Raw genomic sequence first — 23,226 nt, 5'->3', positions numbered from 1 at the left:
ACTCTGGTACCTGCGGCCTTAAGGCCCATCTCAAATAATATAGTAGACGTGGCTTGACTTAAATAAACTGTGGCCTTTGGCAGACTTTTACTCTTTTTCTCTGCTATAGATAACAGTTTTTCTTAAGTGGCGGCAACACATCTCTAAAAATAAACCTGCAACAAGGTCCTGCTTGTGCTTACCTTAGAGTTCAGCAGCACCTTGCTTGTGATCATGCTTCTTCATTCCCGTGTGCTTTAGTTTTCTGGGGGAGCCCATACCTGCTTGTAGGGCACTAATAATGTTCCTTCTGGCTGTGGTACCTGCAGCGTTGATCTTGGTCTTCAAGGTCCTCACTATATTGGGACCATCTCCAGATTTTCTGTGTTTATTAACCCTCAGCTGGACAGCTTGACTGAGGCAGTGGAACCAAAAGTGAAGACGGTAAGGGGTTTCTGTTGTTTTACCTGTTTGGGCCAATAGAAGAGTGAAAGAGAGAATGATGATCCAGATCAAAAGGTAAAAAACAAGGTTTATCTGTCCTTATGTGAAGGCAGCAGATATCTACTTGGCCTCCCCCATTCAAAATAATTGTGCATACTTTCTGCTGGTTTGGGTCATCAGTTTTGTATTAAAATTACTGAAAGATGTCTTACTACATATAGTTTACTTGTGGACTGCATTTTTATTGCTCTAATTTTGTTTAGAGGAAAGACATCATATGCATTTATTTAATTTACATAGAAATCTTCCCAAAATAGTTTTGCAAAGAACAGGGTAGATCAAATCTCTCAGTGACTAGGTATTTAAATGAAGACATGAGAGTATTACTGATTTATAACTAATAGTGTTTCAACTTAACTGCTCTTCAATAACACCCATAAAAAATGATATTAAAGTATGAAGAGTCATTTAAAAGATGAAGACTACCGAGAATAGTTCTATATACTTTTCTAGTTCTCTACTCTTTGCTTCTAATCCTTAATCCTATGTATGCACACGACTGCTAAATAAATGTACTGCTAAATAAATGTAAATGAGGGACTAAATACAATATTCCAGAAACAAAAAGATAGTTATGCAATAAATGAAAGAAAAAACTAGATAACAAATATATATTTGGAAAAATGTTAAAATTGCCATTCTGTACACTTTGAATATATGTATTTAAAAAACAACATGGAATTTTGTTATGAGAATTTAAGATAATTTTTAGAGAACATACATATTTGAAAAAGCAACATGATATTTTGTCAATAGAGTGTACAGTAATGTTGAGTTGAATGGATACTTTCAACTGAAGGGGGAATAAAAAGCTATTTTAACAGCTTATGGGTATTAACACTACCAGCTCCAAATTAAGCATACATTAATGGCATGGCATTATTCTGCTACATTCTGTATTTAAAATATCTTTCCAAGTGTTATGTGCAGTGTAATAGATCATATATTGAACATAGGATATTTTAGGGGAATACCTAACTGTGATATTAACACTGTATTTGGGTTAAAGGATGCAAAAAACATTGTTAAAAATTATATGGTATCAATGTTCCTCATAAAAGGACATATTTCAGTCTTTTTCAACAGACTGATAGAAATATAATGCTGTTAAGCTCCCTAGAGTTTCAAGCACAATGTAGAAGGAAGGTAATTTACAAAAATAAATTTAGATCTATTTAAATACATTTCAAAAAACAAAGATATTCCCAAGAAATGGTCATATATGCCTTTCACAAAGTCTTACATGGTTCATCCTGAGTTTGAAGCAGGGAGTAGGAATTTAATAAAACATGTCATTTAAATCTGTATATTATGTCATTCTAAAGCAAACGTTTAACCCAGTTTAAAGTCCCAACCACCAGAATTCCATATACAATAGTGCCATGTATCCAGCTAGGAAGTAGCTGGATTCGGTGCCGTCTAGTTGCACCTTCACACCACAAGCACATAAGTACAGTTAATATCTAAGCTTTCAGCAAGAGTATCAGTTACCCTAAAAGTTACCTTCAAGATTAAATACCTTTAAATGCTGCAGCGCTCTGGATTTCCAGTTAACCAAACTATATTTCCAGCAGAAACTCATGGAGTATAGAGTAGTTCTTGTCTGTAAGCCCTTCCTGCTGGTCTTCTTAGGAAGCGGTGCTGGAACGTTTTATTGTTTTTAAATCCTGTTGATAATTTGACTCTCTGTCAACTAGTGCTGTCGACCCATCACTAGCCTTTCTTAGGATGGAGATGACTGGAAGGTTGAAGGGCTACAGGCCATACATCATCTTCCCCTTCTCAGTGTACCTTAGTATGAACAAGGCATCAGGACTCTGAGGAAAGGAGGGAGAGCTGAGCCATCATATATTCCACAGATTGCAGGCTTTCCCTCTGTCCTGCAGTGCTGGAGAAGGGGATTATTGCTGCAGGAAAAAAAATCTGGCCACACTGTAGAAATAATCACCGCAGTTCAGCTCGCCCCCCACCTCCCTCTGTTCTCTCTCTCTCTCTCTCTGTCTCTCCCTCTCTCTCTTTCTCTCTCTCTGTGCGAGGCCCCAGCTGATTCAGGCTGCATCCATCCATACATAAATCATTCCCCTTATTCTATTGGTTACATGGTACATGGCAAGTATTGATTTTTTCTGTTGCCTCATTGCTGGAGAACACTTGGTTTTTGTGAGACAGAAAAAGAAAAAAAAGAAAAAGAAGAAAAAAAAAAGGACAGACCAAACCAAAAAAAAAAAAAAAAAAAAATCCTCACTGGAGTTTAGTCTAGATAAAAAATAATCAGGCAGATTTGCACCATCCTAACGACAAGCGTGTTCCAAAACGAGCATACTTTGGGGAGGCCCTTTCCTATCTGTTTGCGTGTTCTTGCAGTATACTCTGTCTCAAAATAAAAAAGAACTGTTCCCAGTTAAGAAGAGCTCTGGGTTCAGGAATTAAGAACAGCATACAGAGAGGGAGACGGTCTCTCATTGTGCAGGGCAAGGAGTCATCTAATTGATCACCATTAAACCAGGAAAAAAAGAAAGTTTAGTTAAAACACAGCTTGCTCTAAAAATAAGAATAAGGAGGCAAGAATAATGCCTCATGGCCAAATGACATGTATGGGACAGGAAGAAAGATGTTTCTCTAGGTTTATTTTGTGTGGTGATAAAATGTGCAAGTGTGCCTTGTTTGTGTGAAAATGTAAATATAGAATGTGCCTCAGCTGTCAAAATATTGTGTCTTCTCATACTTAGAGACAAGACAGAACTAAAAAAGTGAATTGGTCTTAGTTTAGGATTCTGACATTTGGGTATCGGAGATAGAGTGTTCTTCAGAACCTAAGTTAAAACACCCAAGAGTCTTAATGTATGACTTGTCACAAAGACCAATTTGTTTTAAAGTGATAGTGGCTCTTGGACTCAATCCAAAGGGGTTTTATTTCTGAAATATCAAAATGATTTCTTCATGAGGTAATTCGATCCAAAGAATCATTCCAATATACAAGGAGATTATTGTAATGAGGAAATCATTATAAGAAGGTTATAGAGCAAATATAAGGAGTGAAAAGACAGTAAAAAGCCCAATTTTAATTTTGTAAACCTATGTGACAATTGATAATCTAACAAAGGGTGAAGTTTAGGAACAAACACAGTTCAGCATGTACACAGGTGACAAGATATTTTCTTTTGGGTTCTACTTAGAGTCATCAACTAACAAATGTACCATGCACCAGTTGCAGATGAGAAGTAGTAAGGGCTTCTTTAACCTACTTTAAGGTTTAAAAGAATTCCTCCTAACCCGAAATATTTACTCTGCACAATAAAAAGAGTCTATTAAGTTAAACTGTCACTAACCTCAGAAGTCAGACTAGGATTTCCCCTCTTTTGCCTCACAAAACTGTGCTGGGGAATTCTTTTTGTTCTTTTCATCTGTCAGTTTACTTTGTGGCCATTGGTGCTTGGTTCATGTTTATGATAGGGTCTGCTCAATAGAAGATTCTGTGGAGCGGAGCTGCAAGGGGCATGTCCATGGGAGTTGTGGCCAGCCCATCTGGGTGTGTGGCCCTTCTGGGCACAGAATAATACGTCTCTTTCTTCTTATTGTTAAGTTCATTTTATTGAAGGACTCCGAACATCTCTTTTTGTATAGAAGTACTAGTTTATCTAACTTGCCATTTCAAGGGAACCTCTGTGAATGAAAATGTGGAAGGAGTGAGACCTGCATGGAATTTTATCCAAATTAATGTTTTGTTGTGTTGTTTTGTTTGTGTGGCTCTTGTCCTTTTGGGTTCCAATTTAGATGTTCTCTCAGCATGTTCTCTCAGTAATCTCATATCCACATACCAAGGAGAGTAAGATGCCTCTCTACCTTCCTACATGGTGAAGGAGTCCATAAAGGACTTAGAGCATTTTAGATTTAAAAGGGAAACAGACAAGAAAATAACAACAAAAGCTATAGGAAACCCTTTGAACCTGACCTCTTCCTTTGCTCTGCTTCATCCTTTCCTGATCCAACAACTTGAGCAACTGTTTATTAACCACTTACTGTGGACCAGGGATTCGCTGGAGCGAGGGGAGTCTGCCAAGCTAAATGCTGGTGCCCTATCCCAGCGCAGGGACCTATCCCAGCAAACATCCTGTGTCTAGGCTGCTGCCCAGCAGAGGCGCGTCTCTCACGTGGTGAGCCTTCAGCTCTGTCACTCCTTTGAGCTCTCTGTAGGCCGCTTCTCTAGAAAAGTCATATAATTACATTAAGTATTAATACCCTTTTATCTCCATTAACTGTAACAAGACTTAAGTGGCCAACACAGAGCCTTGCCTATAGCACATACTCAACAGGAATTTATGTTAATTTGAGACACTGTCAGTCCGAAAGGAGAGAGAATTATAATCAAAGCTAATGATTATTACATGGCGAGGGGGTTAAAAGCATTGTCATGTAATTTTCACAACCCTGTTTCTAAATAACCTTATTTTATTCCCATTTTAAAGATGAGGAAATGGAGGTGGAGACAGGTCAATTGAGCTGCCCAAGCCTGCCCAGCTGCTAAATGGGGGAATTGGGTTTGAGACTCCTGCTTCTCTTACACACCACTCAGTCTAGAGGAGCAGTGGCAGCTGGCAGAGGCCCTTAAATTCCAACTGGGAGTCTTTTGAGAGAGGTTATGACCAGGAAATGGCTTCTGTGCTGGCCCTAAAGCATGTTGCATTCCATAATTTTTATACCTTATGGGTACGCTTTGACTCACCATAAAAAAAAAGGAAACATATTTAAAATCTTCTAGTGGGGATTACTATTAGAAGGAGTTTGTGTGTGTGTGTGAACCCTTTTGAACATAAATATATCTTTTAGATACAAAAATGTTTATCCTTTAAATTGTCTGTTAAGGCAGGTCTGGACATTCATGGATGGAATTTACCTAAGGTGAGGCTCACCTGTGGAAGTGACAGTGGCAGGCCCCAGCGAATGGGAATCCCAGGCAGAATTCAAACACTGCCTCTGAGCAACAGTGACTCTCCATGGCAAGTGGCAGGTATGCTCATTTGAATTCATAGGTTTTCTTTTTTTTAAAATTTATTATTATTTAAAACATTTATTTTGTCATTTCCTTTTTTACTAAAGTATAGTTGATTTACAACATTATATTAGTTTCAGTTGTACAACATAGTGATTCAATATTTTTATAGATTATACTCCATTTAAAGTTATTGTAAAATATTGGGTATATTCCCTGCGCTGTACAATATATTCTTATAGCTCATTTACTTTATACATAGTAGTTTGTACCTCTTAATTCCCTACCCCGTCTTGCCCCTCCCCCATTCCCTCTCCCCACCGATAACCACTAGTTTGTTTTCTATATCTGTGAGTCTGTTTTGTTATATTCATTCGTTTGTTGTATTTTTTAGATTCCACATATAAATGATAACATACAATATTTGTCCTTCTCTGTCTGATTTATTTCACTAAGCATAATAGCCTCTAGGTCCATTAATGTTGCTGAAAATGGCAGGATTTCATTCTTTTTTATGCTGAGTAGTATTCCATTATCTATATCTATATCGATATCTATCTATATATATATCACATATTCTTTATCCATTTATCTGTTGATGGACACTTAGTTTGCTTGCATATCTTGGCTATTGTAAATAAAGCTACTATGAACATTGAGGTGCATGTATCTTTTCAAACTAGTGTTTTCTTTGGATATATACCTAGAAGTGGAATTTCTGGATCATATGGTAGTTTGGGTTTTTTTTTAATTTTTATACAATGTTTAGAGGTTACTTTCTATTTACAGTTACTACAAAATATTGTACAATACATCCTTGAACCTATCTTACACCCAATACTTCGTACCTCCCACTTCCCGACCCCTATATAGCCCCTCTCCACCTCACTGGTAACCACTTGTTTGTTTTCTATATCTGTCTGCTTCTTTCTGTTATATTCACTAGTTTGTTGCAATTTTTAGATTCCATATATGTGATATCATACAGTATTTATCTTTCTCCACCTGACTTATTTCACTTAGCATAATGTCCTCCAAGTTCATCCATGTCGTTGCAAATGGCAAAATTTCTTTTTTATGGCTGAGTAATATTCCACTGTGTGTGTGTGTGTGTGTGTGTGTGTGTGTGTGTGTGTGTGTGTGTGTATCACATCTTCTTTATCCATTCATCTGTTGATGAACACTTGGGTTGTTTCCATGTCTTGGCAATTGTAAATAATGCTGCTATGAACATTGGGGTGTATGTATCTTTTCAAAGTAGTGTTTTTAGATTTTTGGATATATACCCAGGAATGGAATTGCTGGGTCAGATGGTAGTTCTATTTTTAGTTTTTTGAAGAACCCCCTCATACTGTTTTCTTCAGTGCTGCACCAATTTACATTCCTACCAACAGTGTACCCTTTTCTCCACATCCTTGCCAACATTTGTTATTTGTAGACTTTTTGAAGAGAACCAAAACACGACTCTTTTAAAATTCTCTTCTAATCAAACACTGCCAGGCGAGACTAAAAAAACTGTGAGGGAATATTCATCTGTAACATTATTTCCTGATCTTTTCAAAAATTTTGAGGTAGGAAGAAGTGTAGTCATGAAGCAGGTTGATTAGCTTGTTTGCAGCCAGTCCCTTAAAGGAGGAAGCCTGTTTAAACCTGTCCTGCCGGGACTAAATTAAAATTTTCCTGCCCAAGTGCCTTCCTTCCCAGTGCTCTTGGTCTCTGTAACACAGAGTGATTTACTTATAAAGCATTTATGCACGGCTTCCCTGGTGGCGCAGTGGTTGAGAGTCCGCCTGCCGATGCAGGGGACACTGGTTCGTGCCCCAATCTGGGAGGATTCCACGTGACGCGGAGCGGCTGGGCCCGTGAGCCATGGCCGCTGAGCCTGCGCGTCCGGAGCCTGTGCTTTGCAACAGGAGAGGCCCGCATACCGCAAAAAAATTAAAAAAAATTAAAAAAAAGCATTTATGCAAGTATTGAGGGCCAAGAGGTATTTCAAGATGTAACAAATAACAATAATATTAATAATAATTATAGGGTTGATACTAATGTAGAAAAACATCATCAGGCATACATTTTCCTTCCTTTTCATTAAATCTCTGCCATTGCTTTTGGTCTTCTTAGTGCCCATCTGACTTACAGATTGGCCAATCTCCAGACCAAGATCCAGAAGGTACATTATGACAGTAGAAACCTGAGAGCACACCCCAATAAATCCTGCTCTCCAGCCATTTGCTTGGTCCCCAGCCTGCATCAGCAGTAGACAAATCCCAGCAAACAAGGGCTGTCCAAATTATCAGCACTCGTTTCATGGCCTGGATGGAAAAACAAAAGAGGTATGGGAGCCTATGAGGGAGAAAACCCAACCTATACCCTGTGTTTTAAAACTGGGCCAATAAGAACTAGGGAACGGTTATTTTACCTGAATTTATTGCTTAGCAACAAAGGCTCTACCTCGAGAGAATGCTATTCTGCGGGTTACCAAGTAACTGACTGTGACAATTACCAAACAGTTGGCTAAGTAATCTACATACCCTTTAACCTCTGCCAGCTGAACAAGGGACTGTGGGCAGCTCCCAAACAATAGACACACATTTAATATTTTATTGAAGAGCTGACAGAAGCCACAGCTGTATGGGTCCTGCAGCCACATAGATTTAACTATTTTAATTTGGACATCTGTCTTTCCAGGATCTGCTGTGCTCAAAGGGTTGTTGAAGCAGGGGAGACACCAGAAACAGTTTCTATCAGAAGACTACCTTGTAGAGCTTTGGGGGAAAATATTTCTTAAACACAAAGTGCAAAGTTTTGTTGAGAATGAAGGCCCCTCAAAGATAGTCATTTAGAGAAAGGCAAAACAAAATCTGGTGCTTCGCAGTTTCTTATTGGTAAATGCTGAGTTGGCCTGGCTACAGAATATAACATGTGCACAATTGATTGGAACCTTCCAGCACTCTTAGATGTAGACAAGTGAGTATCACCATTTTATGTTATTTAGTTATTTTTATTGCTCAAATATTCCCAGGTGGCCTTTATTTCACAAAATTATTTCCATTAAAATTATTTCCTATACCACTTTTACTATATGATCCTATTCAAATGAAAATCAATTGGCAAATTCACAAATTATACACTTTTAAGTCATTTCTTCTACTTTGAGGCCGTACACATCAGCCAGCATCAGTGCCAAAGACTGAGTCAGTGAATTCCTAATGCTCTTCCATTAACCTGGACACGGACTTTCACGTTAGGTCAAGTATCTGTTATACCAAAGCAGCTTCTGAATCATATGTCATCTGGCCCAGGTGGAGGCTTAGATTTTCTATGTTCTTGTGTGGTTTCCCCAGCCCGTTACTAAATTAATTAGCCAGTCTCTGAAGACTGGGGCCTACATGGGATGAAGTCTACTGTCATGAAGGATGATGGAAACCCTCCAAAAAATCAAAAAATTTTAGGAAATAGGGTAAAAATGAGGAAAACTTCTGCATGAGACCTGTATTAATTTTCTGTTACCACAAACTTAGTGGCTTAAAACATCACAATTTTATCCCTTTACAACTCTACTGGTCTGAAGTCCAGTGGGCTAACCTTCAAAATGAAGGTGTCGGCCAGGCTTTTTTCCTCTGGAGGCTCTGGGGGGAATCAGTTTTATTACCTTTTCCAGTTTCTAGAGGTCACCTGTATTCCTTGGTCTGTGGTCCCTTCATCTTGAAACTAGTGACAAGTTGTTGAGTGTTTCTTGTAAGTCTCTTCAGTCTTTGTCTCCCTCTTCTACTTTTAATCCTGGATTATCTGAGTAGGCCCAGTCAAATCATATTAAGTTCAGCTGGTTAGCAACCTTAATTCCATCTGCCACCTTAGACTCCCTTTTGTTTTATATCACAACAAATTAACAGGTTCCAATGATTAGGACTTGGAAAGGGAGGGAGGGGCACGGGGGCATTATTCCAACCACAAATCTGAACAGTTTACGTTTGTAGAGCTGAACACACAATTTTTAAGGGCAGAACTGTGTCTATACGGCACATACTTTTGATGGGCCGGTCTAGTTGCAGAAAGGTGGCCCCAGGGAGGGGCCTAGTAGGCTAAGGCAAAACAGCAGGAATCACCCCAAGGAATAAAGTGGTTAAGAATCACGAGGTCTGGGGAACAGCTGGATAAAGGCAGTTATAAGGAGGGAAGGACATTGCCATAGGAGGAGGGTCAGTCAGTGAGCAATTCCCAAGGGAGGAACAGCCAACAAGTTTGACAACAGGGTTGTTACATATTCAACTAAGACCTTGGCTGTGCTTACATACCAGACCTCCCCCACCCACCTCTCCCAGATTCTGAGTAAAAATCCAAAAACCCGCCTTGTTCCAGTTGAGACAGGCTGTGTTTTACTCGGAGTCAACAAATGAAGACGACGTGGGAAATCACATCACAAAAACTTGCAGACAGCTTGAGGAGGGCCCAGGACGTGGGGGAAAAGGCAGAGGGGTGCCTCGAGACAATGTTTATTAATTTTCAAAAGGACAGAGGCCCAGCTAACATCAGGACTGCTGCAGGGCAGGAGCTGTCACTAGAGCAGCAGCGGTCTGCACCTACGAGAGCAGCCGGGACAAGGCTAAGTTCAATCTGAGGACACTTGGCATCTTGCCGTCTTGGCTGCCCAGCCTTCTCTGCTTAGACCCTGCGTCAGGAACAGGCTTTAATAAACCTTCCCAAGCCAAGTGGAACTCTTCAGCCACATTGAGCTAGAAAGTCAAAGCCTATCACACACAGACTGAAGATACTGAACAACAAGAGAGGAAAGGCCTGACCACCACACCCTAATGAGAGCTACCACTGTGGGGACAGGCTGGGGACAATCGCTCAGCCACCCTCCAGAATCACCCAGTAGGTGTCTGAGCACAATCCTTCCTGACAGCCAAGCAGGCCCAAACTGCCGTGTGATCTCTCAGCAAGATAAAAACGATTAGAGAGGGCTTCCCTGGTGGCGCAGTGGTTGAGAGTATGCCTGCCGATGCAGGGGACACGGGTTCGTACCCCGGTCCAGGAGGATCCCACATGCTGCGGAGCAGCTGGGCCCGTGAGCCGTGGCCACTGAGCCTGCGCGTCCAGAGCCTGTGCTCCGCAACGGGAGGGGCCACAACAGTGAGAGGCCCGCGTACCGCAAAAAAAAAAAACAAAAAAAACACCCAGAAACGATTAGAGAAGCAGTGGTCGGTTCCTTTTACACTGGGCAAGTTCCTGTAGTGTGGATCAAGACCAGGAGAGATTTATTCCCCTGTCGGAAGAGGACATGCCCTGGAGAGCCAACTCAAATGCAGGACCTTACCTTGTAGGCCTCTTCTGTTATGTATCTTAAGTCTAAATCCATGAAAGGCCAAGTTTCCGTTCTGAAGGAAAGTGGTCCACTTGAATCACTGCTAACACAGACTTGTAGGACTCTAGACCTGGCCAGTGCTTGTTGGTCAGGACCCAGGCAGGCCTGCCTCACTTTTGCCTCATGGGGCAGTAGGGGACCCATGTTCATCTCACCAGCATCTGAAACTCAGCCTTCCTTCCTGACTGAGAATCTCCCTTCACGTGCCAGGGGCTGGCTCAAGAATGGGTATGTGACCCACTGCTGGGCAATGAGTTATGACAAAAGGGCTTTCTGGAAGTTTCCTTGAACCACAAGAAGGTTTCTCTTCTTCTTCTGGAATGGTCTAGTGTCTTGATATGCTGCTATAGCCATCTTTCCACCAGCCTGATGAAGCCAACACTGAGGCTGGTGGAGCAGAGAGGAAACATTCATTTCCTTCATAGGAAGCTGAATCAACCCCCTACGACAGGACAGGACTCTCTGCCATGTGAGAGACTGAATTTCCTGGCTGTCCAGGCCTGCCTGAGATAGGATGTCTGTAGCAGGAGTTCAAGCCAAGTGGTGTGAAAAGGCCCAATCAGAGCTTATATTTTGGGAAGCAAAATGCTAGGTGAATGGAGAGAAGGTGGTCACATGTCAGTTGGGTGGCTGTACCTGGAGCTTTGTGAAGCTGACTGTAGAGTCAAGGTTTGGAAACACTGTTCCCAGGCTGATGGGACAATGCTCTGTCATCTGCATGTCTGTGCCTCCTGGCTTTAGACCTCCTCCATGGAGGTCACCTGGAATTCTCTTCCTTGTGATTGAAAAGAATCCAATAAACATGTCCCTGGGAATTAATTTGCCATTGGTTCATGTGGAGGATTAACCAACTGTTCTCTAAAATGCCTTGTTCACTAGGGGCAGGACAAGAATAAAGAAGCAGATGTAGAGAATGGACTTGAGGACACGGGGCGGGGGGGAAGGGTAAGCTGGGACGAAGTGAGAGAGTGGCATGGACATATATACACTACCAAATGTAAAATAGCTAGCTAGTGGGAAGCAGCCGCATAGCACAGGGAGATCAGCTTGGTGCTTTGTGACCACCTAGAGGGGTAGGTAGGGAGGGTGGGAGGGAGACGCAAGAGGGAGGGGATATGGGGATGTATGTATACATATGCTGATTCACTTTGTTATACAGCAGAAACTGACACAACATTGTAAAGCAATTATACTCCAATAAAGATGTTAAATAAATAAATAAAATGCCTTGTTCAGAATCCAGTTAAAGCAGAAAGATTAAATCCAAGCACAGCACTGGGGATGGAAGGAAGGGAGACACAAAAGGCAAGATGGGTTTAGAAACACACATCCCAGTGGCAGAGGAAGCTCAGCCACACCTGCTTGGTGGCAATCCAGACGCCTCATTGCCTATGGCTACTCCAAGAAGGGGGAAGGAAAATGAGCTTGCCCTTCCCCATTTACATTAATCCCACTTCTGTCTGAGATGTAGACATGTAATAAGCTTCTGTTTCTTCAGGCAAAAGACATTTTAAGGGTGACATTTAGGGTGAAATTCCCTAGAGGGGACATTCAGCATAGTGAATAGTGACATCGGCCTTGGGGCACAAAAGTACACTTGGCACTTACTGGTTGGGTGACCCTAGGCAGTGTTATTACTTCATCCCTGAACCTCAGTTTTCTCATCTATAAGATGGGGATAATAATAGCACCTGTTTCAGAATCATGAAGATTAAATATATTAATGCAAGGGAGACACGTATGTGCCTGGTACATAGTAAGCACTCGACAAGTGTGAGCTATTGCTATTTATACTCACTATCTTCAACAGGGATGGAAGCTTCATACAGAGAACGGTAGGGTTCAGCCACTCACATGTTCTCCTGGCTCCTGAAACAAGCTGCCCTCACCCCAGTTTGTCCAAGCACATCAACGTAGTTGTCCCTAATCTTATTACCACCATGTTAACCCCAGGAGAATTGGATGGAGATATCCTGGTTCTAAAGGACCCTATTATAAACCCAAATTACGTACCAAGTAATTTCTGTTCTGGACTCTGAGGGAAACAAAAATCTCAAGATATATTTGTTTGCATACGTTATTTGAATGCGTGTCTTTAGGAGTTTTACTTACATCTAAAAATACTTTCCCCTGTACCTGTGAAACCCCCCAAATGCCTATGCTTCAAGTCGCGGGCTTACACATTTTCCACCCACAAACAGCTGTGGAAGGTGAGTCTGTTGCACACTGGAATGTCCTAAATAATTTAGAGAAGACCTCACTATAACCCCTCCCCCCTCCTGCCTCCACAAGACCCACTGAGGGCACCAGAGAAAACCTATTTTTAGGAAATGAAATCATGAATGTTTGAAACTTGTCTTTTGAAAACAAACATACCAGAACCTCCACATCCATGTCATTAGTGGTCATTTTTAAAAGCTTTGCTCCTGTTTCAGTTTTGATGCTACTGTGAGAGACATCTTTGGAATCTTCACAATCGGTTTACCATCCCGTAATAAAGCCCATCATCTTACTCGATAGTCACATTTCATTTGGGACCAACTGGATAATCTAGCACCTAGAACAGTGTCTAGCACACAACTGCCCTCAGTCCGTATTTTTTGAATGAATGAGTGAATGACTCCAGCTTCATCCACCCATCTTATTAACCAGAAAGCTCTAAGTGAACTTGGCTGATTCAAAAATTCAAATTCACATCCACTAGATGAAGATTCGCCACTTTTGAAAATATTCAAAGGAATCTAATGTTCATTCATTCATTCTTTTATTCATTGAATGTTTATAAGGTGCCATCTTTTTTCTTTTTTACATCTTTATTGGAGTATAATTTTACAATGGTGTGTTAGTTTCTGCTTTATAACAAAGTGAATCAGTTATACGTATACATATGTCCCCATATCTCTTCCCTCTTGCGTCTCCCTCCCACCCTCCCCATCCCACCCTTCTAGGTGGTCACAAAGCACGGAGCTGATCTCCCTGTGCTATGCGGCTGCTTCCCACTAGCTATCTATTTTACGTTTGGTAGTGTATATATGTCCATGCCACTCTCTCACTTCGTCCCAGCTTCCCCTTCCCACTCCCCGTGTCCTCAAGTCAAGGTGCCATCTTATAACAGGTAGTATTCTAGGTATTAGGTTATAGTGGTGAACTAGGCAGAAGTACTCTTGACTTTCAACAAGGGGAGACAGAAAATAAACAAATATATAATAAAATGTCCAGTAATAATATATACCACAGAAAAATAAATAAAGCAGAGAGGAGGAGAGAAAGCAATGGGATGGGAGAACAAGTGTCTCTAAGGAGATGATATTTGATCAGAGACCTGAACAGATGAGGGAACAGGGCATGTGAAATCTGGGAGAGACTTTAAGGGGAAGAAATGGCAAGAGTAAAGAGCCCAAGGAGGGGAATTATGTAACTATTATAATAAAAAATCATTAATATAGACAAATTAATGAATAGCATTTTTGGAGTAATTGCAGAGCCCCTAAATGCACCTACTTTGTAGGAGGAAAATATTTACTGCATTCGTAAGTTTCAGGAGGCATTTGGACTAAAAATCTTATTAATCCAATCCTAAGATTGCTGTGTTTGTTACTGAATAACTTTTCAGTAAGCATTCTGAATCTTTTTCTTATATGATAATCTTTAAGACACCAAGAGTCCTTTGAAACTGTGTAAAGTTTGCAGGGCACTTAAGATACATGTATTGTGACACGTATCCTTCATGATCTGGTGTTAGAGTTGTTTGTGGGTTTGTCATGCTTCCCTGGTAGAGTGGAAACTCCTTAGGGGCATGGACCCTGTCTTTACCTTTGTATCCCGCCCACTCCCCAGTGTGGGGTCTTCCACACAGTGTGTACTCAGTAAATACTCAGTATATTAAATATACTCAGTAAATAAAATTACTCAGTAAATAATATACTCAGTATATTAAAGGTACATAAATATAATAAAACATAAAGCTTAGTACACAACCAAGCTGACTCCATGCCCTACTCAGATTCCCACTCACATGTACCCACAGCAAGTGCTGGCCCCTCAAATCCATGCTTTTGGGAGGATTCCATTTGATCCAGAACCAGAGTTTCTTATTTTGTGACTCTCCTTGGCACATCGTACACCGGGCCAGGAGATGAATTTCTCTTCTTTCTATGGCCTGGCCTGTTCCTTCCTCTTAGAATGTTTTTATGGATAAGTAGTCCCTTGTGTTTTGCATTGGTCACAGCTAAGAAAAAAGAAAAAATCTGGCCCTACTTACCAGAGCAGTGTAATAGCAGTTTGACAGCCTGAGGTTTGTTTAAAATACTGTGCTTTAATGGATTAATGGCCTTTCAGCTGAAAAAGATCACCATTAGCTGAAACGGTGGGTTGAATGCTAAAATTTGATCAGACAGCCCTTGTAAATCTTAATATCTTTAGAATTTCACATAAGTTTTCCAGCCCTATACATTCTAGAGGTACTGGCTTTTCTAAACATTTATAAATATACTGATTATTTTTGGAGATGAAAGCTCTTTTAATGTTTTGAAATGTAATTCAAATATCATGCATTTTCCATGAGTACACAACTCTCTGAGTATTTCCTACCTATGTCATCAAGTTAGTAAATCCTGTATGAATAATAGCTACCACTTATTAAACCCCTACTATATGCCAGCCATTTTATGTATTTCACCTTTATTCCTTGAATCAACTCTGCATGAAAGATGTTGTCAACCCAATTTTAAAGATGAGGAAACGGAAACTCAGACAAGTTTAATAATTGACCCAATTAGTGAGTAACAGACTTGGGATTCAAAACTTATCCGCTGGGCTCTGAAATCCATGTTTTTTTCTAGTACACTGCAAAAATCCCATGCTTTTTCTTCGTAAAACATTTTTTTTTAGAATGAGAACAATCTGAAGACTTTGACCCTAATACAGAAATAATTCCTTAAACTTTAACATTTATTCGGCAAGACATTCACTAAGAACCTACTCTTGCTTATGTCCTGTGCTAGCTGCTGATGAAACAGCATTCGTAAGATAGAACACTTCTCTAAGAGAAATTGCAAGTGTAGCTGGGAGGGCAGAGACATGTACAGCCAATGAAAACACAGTTGGGATGAGGATTATAGTAGAGCTACAAACTCAGGGCTACAGGACACAGGGGAGAAGGGACGTTGTGGGGACAATGGCAGTTGAAGAAGGCTCACTGTTTCATCCATGCCTTGAGGGATGAGGGGCATCCAATGGGCAGAGAAAGTCTGGAAGGATATTCTAGTCGACATGACCACAAGAACGGCACAGTTGATGAATGTGGGTGGGTCTTCAGGGAAGAGTCTTTCACTTACTGAGGTTGGAGTGTAGTAGTGAGTGCGGAGGACAGTGGTGGGATTGAAAGTTGGGACATCTCAGCAAAAGTGACCTGAGAATTCAACCTAAATGGAATACTTGGCACTTAGTTTCCAACACTTTTGGCTTTTCACCTTTTGGTCTTTTACTTTATTTCTTTCCTGATTATTAGAATTATGCATGTTTGCAATGGGAAATTTGCAAAGTATTGATACAAACTAGTGTAACACATCAGAAAAACAAAAAGTCACCCTTGTCTAGTACTGCTAGCATAGCCAGGGGTTTTTATTCACATATTGAAAAGAATTTTGACTATAAAACTTTGCAGTAGGCTTTTCTTACTTAACTTCTTATTGTGAAGCTACAACACAATACCATCAACAGTGTAGTAGATGTGTGTTTTGTGCCTGCCCATCCCATGTCCCTGTCTTTGGAGTTACCTTGTTCCCAGACCTGCTGAGAAACAGGTAGGCCTTACCAGTTCCATGTCAATGGGATACCCTCTTGCCCAGTGGCCATAAATGGCTGAACTATGTATAGACACCTGACCAAGCTGGGCTTACTGTATCTTCTTCCCAGAAGTTTGGGACAAAGGCACCGAAAGATTGAATCAGTACAATGGTGCTGGGTTCTAGAGCCAGATTTGGCATCAAGGTCAGTTAAAACCACATGCAAACTAAAGTTACAGTGGAGGAGTAGGCACAGTTCCCTTCAGAAGAGAGAGTGGGGGAGGTGTGTGGAGGTCCAGAGAAAGACCACGTAGACAGGGAGAGATGGAGACGGCGAGAGGAGAGAGAAGCTGCTTTATCATTTTCCTGTTCCTATGAGGTGCAGCTGTACTTCCTATACTTCGTTTCAATTAGAGTCCCCATAAGTTTTTCTCAGGAAGTCATTTGAATGGATACTCAATCCCTCAACCAAAACATTCCTACCTATATCAATTTATTTAACATTTTTTTAACCCTAAGATTTTCCTTTTTTCCCAATTTTTGCTTTCAGTGTTTTAAAATACATACATGCTTTAAAATTTTTGATAGTTATATCTTTGATAGTTATATCTTTGATCTTTTCCTCTGTCATTACTTGCATTTAAACTTAAATATTCTTTCCCTAATCAGATAAGGTAAAAATTTACCTTTTTTTTTCTGTGGGTTTGAAAAAAGTGATATGTCTTCACATTTAAATCTAACTCATATAGAATTTATTTTGGTGAGATGGGGATATTTTTGTTGAGATGGGGATATAATTGAAATTTTTTTTTTAATGCAAATAGTTAGTTGTCCCAGAATCATCCTCCCCTTTACCACTGATTTTTGATATCTCCTAGATCATATGTTAAGTTTATACAAATTTCACATAGGTCTCTTATTAGGCTATCGATTCTATTTATTCAAAAGAAAATGTTTCTAGTCTATGGACAGTAATGATCCCTGGAGAAATCAACTGGACTTAGAGAAGGTTGGTGTTAAGTTAGAGGACTTAGGTTACCAAATCATTTGATTTCTATAACTTTACCCTCCAAGTCTCTGAATGACAAGTTGATATTTATATTGGAATTATTTCCATCTTCTCTCTGGGGCAGCTAAGGTAACCCTGACAATTTTGATAATTTCTGAAGACTCAGAATAGGTTTTTGTGTGTGTGTGTGTGTGTGTGTGTGTTATGCGGGCCTCTCACTGTTGTGGCCTCTCCCATTGCGGAGCACAGGCTCTGGACGCGCAGGCTCAGCGGCCATGGCTCACGGGCCCAGCCGCTCGGCGGTATGTGGGATCTTCCCAGACCGGGGCACGAACCCGTGTCCGCTGCATCGGCAGGCGGACTCTCAACCACTGCGCCACCAGGGAAGCCCCAGAATAGGTTTTATATTACAGATTTCAAGTTATGAAAGTGTGTTTTATTTTAGAAAACACAAAACTATCCAGAGTCTTACAATGTGCTAGATTTGAGCACCTGACAGAGGTGACAAGCACATACTGTCATTTTCTCTTTTTGCTTCCATAGTAAGCATGTTAATTGATTAGGGTCTTCCTTAGCACTGAACTTGGATGCAACATCAGAATCCTTCTTAACACAGTGCTTCAAGAAACTACTATTACCGGGTTTCCCTGGTGGCTCAGTGGTTAAGAATCCACCTGCCAACGCAGGGGACACAGGTTCGAGCCCTAGTCCGGGAAGATCCCACATGCCGCAGAGCAACTAAGCCTGTGTGCCACAGCTACCGAGCCTGTGCTCTAGAGCCTGCGAGCCACAAGTATGAAGCCCACTGGCCTAGAGCCCGTGCTCCGCAACAAAAGAAGCCACCGCAATGAGAAGCCCACTCGCCGCAACTAGAGAAAGTCAGCTCACAGCAACGAAGACCCAACACAGCCTAAATAAATAAATAGCAATAAATAAAAGTAAATAGATAGATAGCAATTCCTATATAAAAAAAAAGAAAGAAACTACTATTACCAACTGGTATTGCCTGGTAAAATGTAATCTATTTTCAGATTAATTCTAGAAAGCAATATAAATGCCTAGATTAAAGGTAAAATAGAGGAGCTGTATTATGGAAATGGCTGGTATAGATTTAGATCAGTATTCTTAAAAATTTTGACTGCAGTCACTAATAATTAAGACACTTTATATTTCACATTTAACCATATAAGGAGGATGACTGTTGGACAAAAAGATTGATGCATTTTAGGAAAAGATACTTTATGCTAATTTTACAATATTGGAATGAAAATAGTTTAGCCTTTTAAAAAATCCTTATTATTTAAAAACAAAACACTCTAGTGTTTAATATTCTCAGAGATTGATATAATCAGCGGGAATGATTTTTGTCCCAACCTTTTTGTGATTTATCTGAAATGAAAAATCCAAATTTTTATTTCCCTGAACTTAAGTATCCCCTCAAGGCTTAGAATAAACCTCAGTAGAAATTTGCCAATATGTAGAAAAAAGTTTGTACCATCATGAATTTGCAGGTCAGGGAATATTCATTAAGTTTGCTATAGATTTATAGGTTTGAGGATTATCATCTCCATGTATGCCTAATCATTATTTACTTAAAAACAGCAACAACAACAATTCTGGGCTGGATTCTAATGTTTCCAAGCTGTGTGACCTTAGTCAACTTACTTAAACTTCTAAATTCGAAACCCTACAATAGGTTTGTATTACTTAAAAATCTAAACTTGAAGGTCTTATCTTTTAAGAAGCTTTGATCATTTCAGCTACAGTTTCCATTTTGTTCTTCTGTCAGTATTATATCCTGCATTAAACCACATAAGATGAAGTGATGCTAAGACATGTTCAACTGAGCAAAGTGAAGTGATGCTAGGGGTATGTTAAACTGAGCAAGGTCAAGTGAAGCGAGGGGTACACTTAGAGGTTGGATGAAGATGGAGAGTGGAGGAAAAGTATGGCGACCTTGCATCTCCCAAAGCAGCTTGCACAGCGTTAAATTTCATCCTCTGGTTATTTAGCATTTGGCTTTGGCATTTAAAGTAGGCAGAGGAAATATTTCTAGGATTTAATAACCATTGTTTCCAACCTTGTCATTAGGATCCAGAGGTTTCTAAGATTGCAAGTGCTCCAGAAGTGTAATCAATACCCTCTGCTAGAGCTCAAAGTTGGAATGTCTTATTGTCAGGATTTCAGTTCTGGCAGCCTTTTCTTTTCTGGTAGTTCAAAAGTGAGGAATCCCTGGGCTTAACCAGCACACCTTAGTAAAGAGACCTGTTGAGAGATTTATGATGCTTGGTTGTAAGATAAGATGGCATTCATAGAAAACTGGTGATTCTGGCAGGAAAAACAAGCAGACAGTTGGAGATAGTTCAGGAGTATCTGCTTCTACAGTCCAGAAGGAAATATATTTCAGACTTAGAGCATTTCAGTGAGGTGGCTACTGACTTTAGAGTTGAAGACCATGGAAATTTCACCTGTTCTCAAGTTTTGATCATTGTATGGAATCATTGCCTCATTCATTGACGATTAGAACATTGAAAAGGTGGAAAACTTGGGATGTTATAATTCAGCATACTAATGAGAATCTAAAAGTACATGATCATGGAACTAAAATTTCAATAAAATGTAAGGATGTCAAATGAAAAGTATGTCTCTTTCTATTATCCATAGCCTTACTCCCAAAAGTAAGGCTTAACACCCATGATACTTTATGCTTATAAAGCTCTTCCAATGGTTTTCACTATAGCTCTAAGTATCTATGTTTTTAAATTTATTTATTTATTTGTGGCTGCATTGGGTCTTCGTTGTTGTGCGCGGGCTTTCTCTAGTTGTGGCCAGCTGGGGCTACTCTACAGTGCAGTGCGTGGGCTTCACATTGCGGTGGCTTTTCTTGTTGTGGAGCATGGGCTCTAGGCACGCAGCCTTCATTAGTTGTGGCTGGCGGGCTCTAGAGCGCAGGCTCAGTAGTTGTGGCGCACAGGCTTAGTTGCTCCGTGGCAAGTGGGATCTTCCCGGACCATGGCTCGAACCCGTGTCCCCTGCATTGGCAGGCGGATTCTTAACCACTGTGCCACCAGAGAAGTCCCTAAATATCTATTTTATATAAAACTTTAAATATCTATGTCTTGGCTTATAAGTTCAAGCTTTAACTTCTTGCTGTGAAAAAATGACCATTTCAGCTCACATCTACTACCCTTCTTCCTGTTTCCCTGGACCTTCTCCCAATTTTTTTTTCTTTTTTTTCTTTTGGCCCTCTTGTTGGTTATACTTCAAATAATACATTTGGCTTTTATTTCTTGTTCTGTCAACGCTAGACATATTGAGTAACTATCCATGGTATAAAATGTGGTGGAGTTGATCACCTCTACACTTTCCCCTATCTCTCCTCCCCACCTCCAACACCTACTGTTGGTCAGTTCTACCATTATTTTTACATTGCCAAGGTTTAAAGCATGTTCATCCTGAATGGTAACTTTAATTGTCTTCTATGCTTTATCTATATATTGATTCTGAAAACCAAAGAGAATTAAAAATTACTTGCAGGGGAATTCCTTGGTGGTCCTGTGGTTAAGATGCTGCACTTCCACTGTTGGAGGTCCGGGTTCAATCCCTGGTCAGGAAACTAAGATCTCACAAGCTATGTGGCATGGACAAAAAAATTTTTTTTAATTTTTAAAAGTTACTTAGAATATTATGATATTGCTCAATTTTATTCATTGTAGAACCAGAGTGTAACTGTAGATGAGATGTAATTTATGTTCTTAAATCAAGTCTGCTCGAAGTAGAATGCTTCAAGTTCCAAGTTTAAGATTCTCTTTTCTTAGACTCCATAAATTTCTTATAATCATGCTTCATATTTTTGCCATGAATTTTTGTACAGCATTTTATTTTTCCTGGAATTTCTACTTTCCTTTAATTTTTCTTGTTGACATCAGAAACATAAGCCTTCTTCATTATGCACCACTCAAAAGCCAGGCCACAGATTCTACAGTCAGCTGCATTAACGTCTGCTCCCGTCCAGGTCCCCAGTTCTTGGGGTCTTTTTGTGGAGTAACAGCTCCCACCTTTATTGTGGCTTCTCTTGTGCCTTCTCTTCTATTCTGAGTAGTGCCTTTGTCTCTTTTCTGTTTTATCCATTAGTGTAATCTCATATACCATTCATCTTCAAGACGGTGACTAGCAGGATTATGCTTGCTCTCAGGTTGAAGATTTTACAATTTGAAAATTTAAAAATATATTTTTTCATCTAATTATACAAGAAATATTTATTAACTACCTACCATTTTTCAGAGATAGGCATTGTGGACAATATAAAGATGAATCAACCACATACCATTCCTCTTTAAGTAGGACAATAAGAGAGATCTAGCTCTATAAATAATTATAAAATATAAAGCAGAAAGTAATAAGTATAATAAGAGAGATGCAGGCAGGTAATCCATATAATGTGAATCCTTTTTTTTTTTCTTTTTAGAGGAAAGATAGTATTGACGAACTTGAATGAAGTGAGAAAAAAAATTGGATTTGGATCAGAAGACTTGGGTTATGTCCTGGTTCTTACTAAGTATGTGACCTTGGACAAGCTATCTAATCTTTTCCACCCAGATTTTACTGTCTCTAAAGTGGGGACAATAGTACTTTTCCTGCTTGTAGCACATAGCTATTGGGAGGCTCATAAGAGACAATAGATACAGTTTTTTTTATAAACAGTTTACACAAAATAGGCATTATTTCTTTCAGAGAACAGTAGAATAATTGGTTGTTTAAAACAAGGGATTAATTTATCCTCCTCTAATTCCAAGGAGGGAGGCCATGAGCCAGTCCTAGGAATAGTGTCATGGATTCCATTTAATTATTAATAGGAAACACATAAAGTAGCAAAGAGCCTCTCTTTGATGCCTCCATCCAATGTTGCTCTCTTACTGGTCTGGTTAGAGCCAGTCGTTTTGACTGTGATGCTGACTACCTCAGAAGCCCATGCTGTGAGGCAGTTTGCCCAGAGTTCAGCTATCTCACAGACCCTGACATTTGTCTTTTTTATTTTCCTTGATTTTCTCCAGTTCTTTCCTAGTGCCCACTGTTTGCTGAATGTAGCTGATGTAACAGATTGTGAGTGGGCTAAAGAAGCATCTGACTAAAGCAGTGGTTCTCAGCCATGACTACACAGGTTCTCCTCCTGACTGAGGAGCTTTAAAGATACATTGATGGCCCCACCCATCCCAGAGAGTCTGATTTATTAGTCTGTGGTGGGCCAGGTATTATTAGTTAACAAAATCTCCCCAGGTGATTCCAATGCACAGACACTACTGAGAACCACCACATTGGTGCTTTAATTTTGGAGTGTATGCTCACCTGAAGAGCCTGAGGAAATGCAGTGTCTGAGGCCTCACTCCCAGAGATGCTGAATCAAGAGGTATGGGCTGGGGCCTGTACATTTACTTTCAAATACATCCGACTAATTCTGAAACAGGTGATCTGGTGACCACCCTTTGAGAAACACTGTTTTGAATAGTGTCTTAGAAACAGCTCGTATCAAGACGGTATCAGTCACTTGGTGACCACTTCATTACATGGATTACAGAGACCACCAGAGAGACAC

The 23,226-nt window shown here is 40.1% G+C and overlaps 1 long non-coding RNA gene across 1 annotated transcript in view; it reads left to right on the top strand.

The window, feature by feature from the left end:
• LOC132531519 (uncharacterized) overlaps window positions 1-23,226 on the top strand; it is a 217,514-nt gene that overhangs the window by 170,462 nt on the left and 23,826 nt on the right. The window contains exon 2 of the long non-coding RNA XR_009544120.1: window positions 5,351-5,491. This is a non-coding gene — a long non-coding RNA (uncharacterized LOC132531519). The remainder of the gene's footprint in view (window positions 1-5,350; window positions 5,492-23,226) is intronic.

This window comes from Lagenorhynchus albirostris, chromosome 13 (assembly GCF_949774975.1).
Source record: "Lagenorhynchus albirostris chromosome 13, mLagAlb1.1, whole genome shotgun sequence".
Lineage (NCBI taxonomy): Eukaryota > Metazoa > Chordata > Mammalia > Artiodactyla > Delphinidae > Lagenorhynchus > Lagenorhynchus albirostris.
This window is presented reverse-complemented; position numbering and strand designations above follow the sequence as displayed.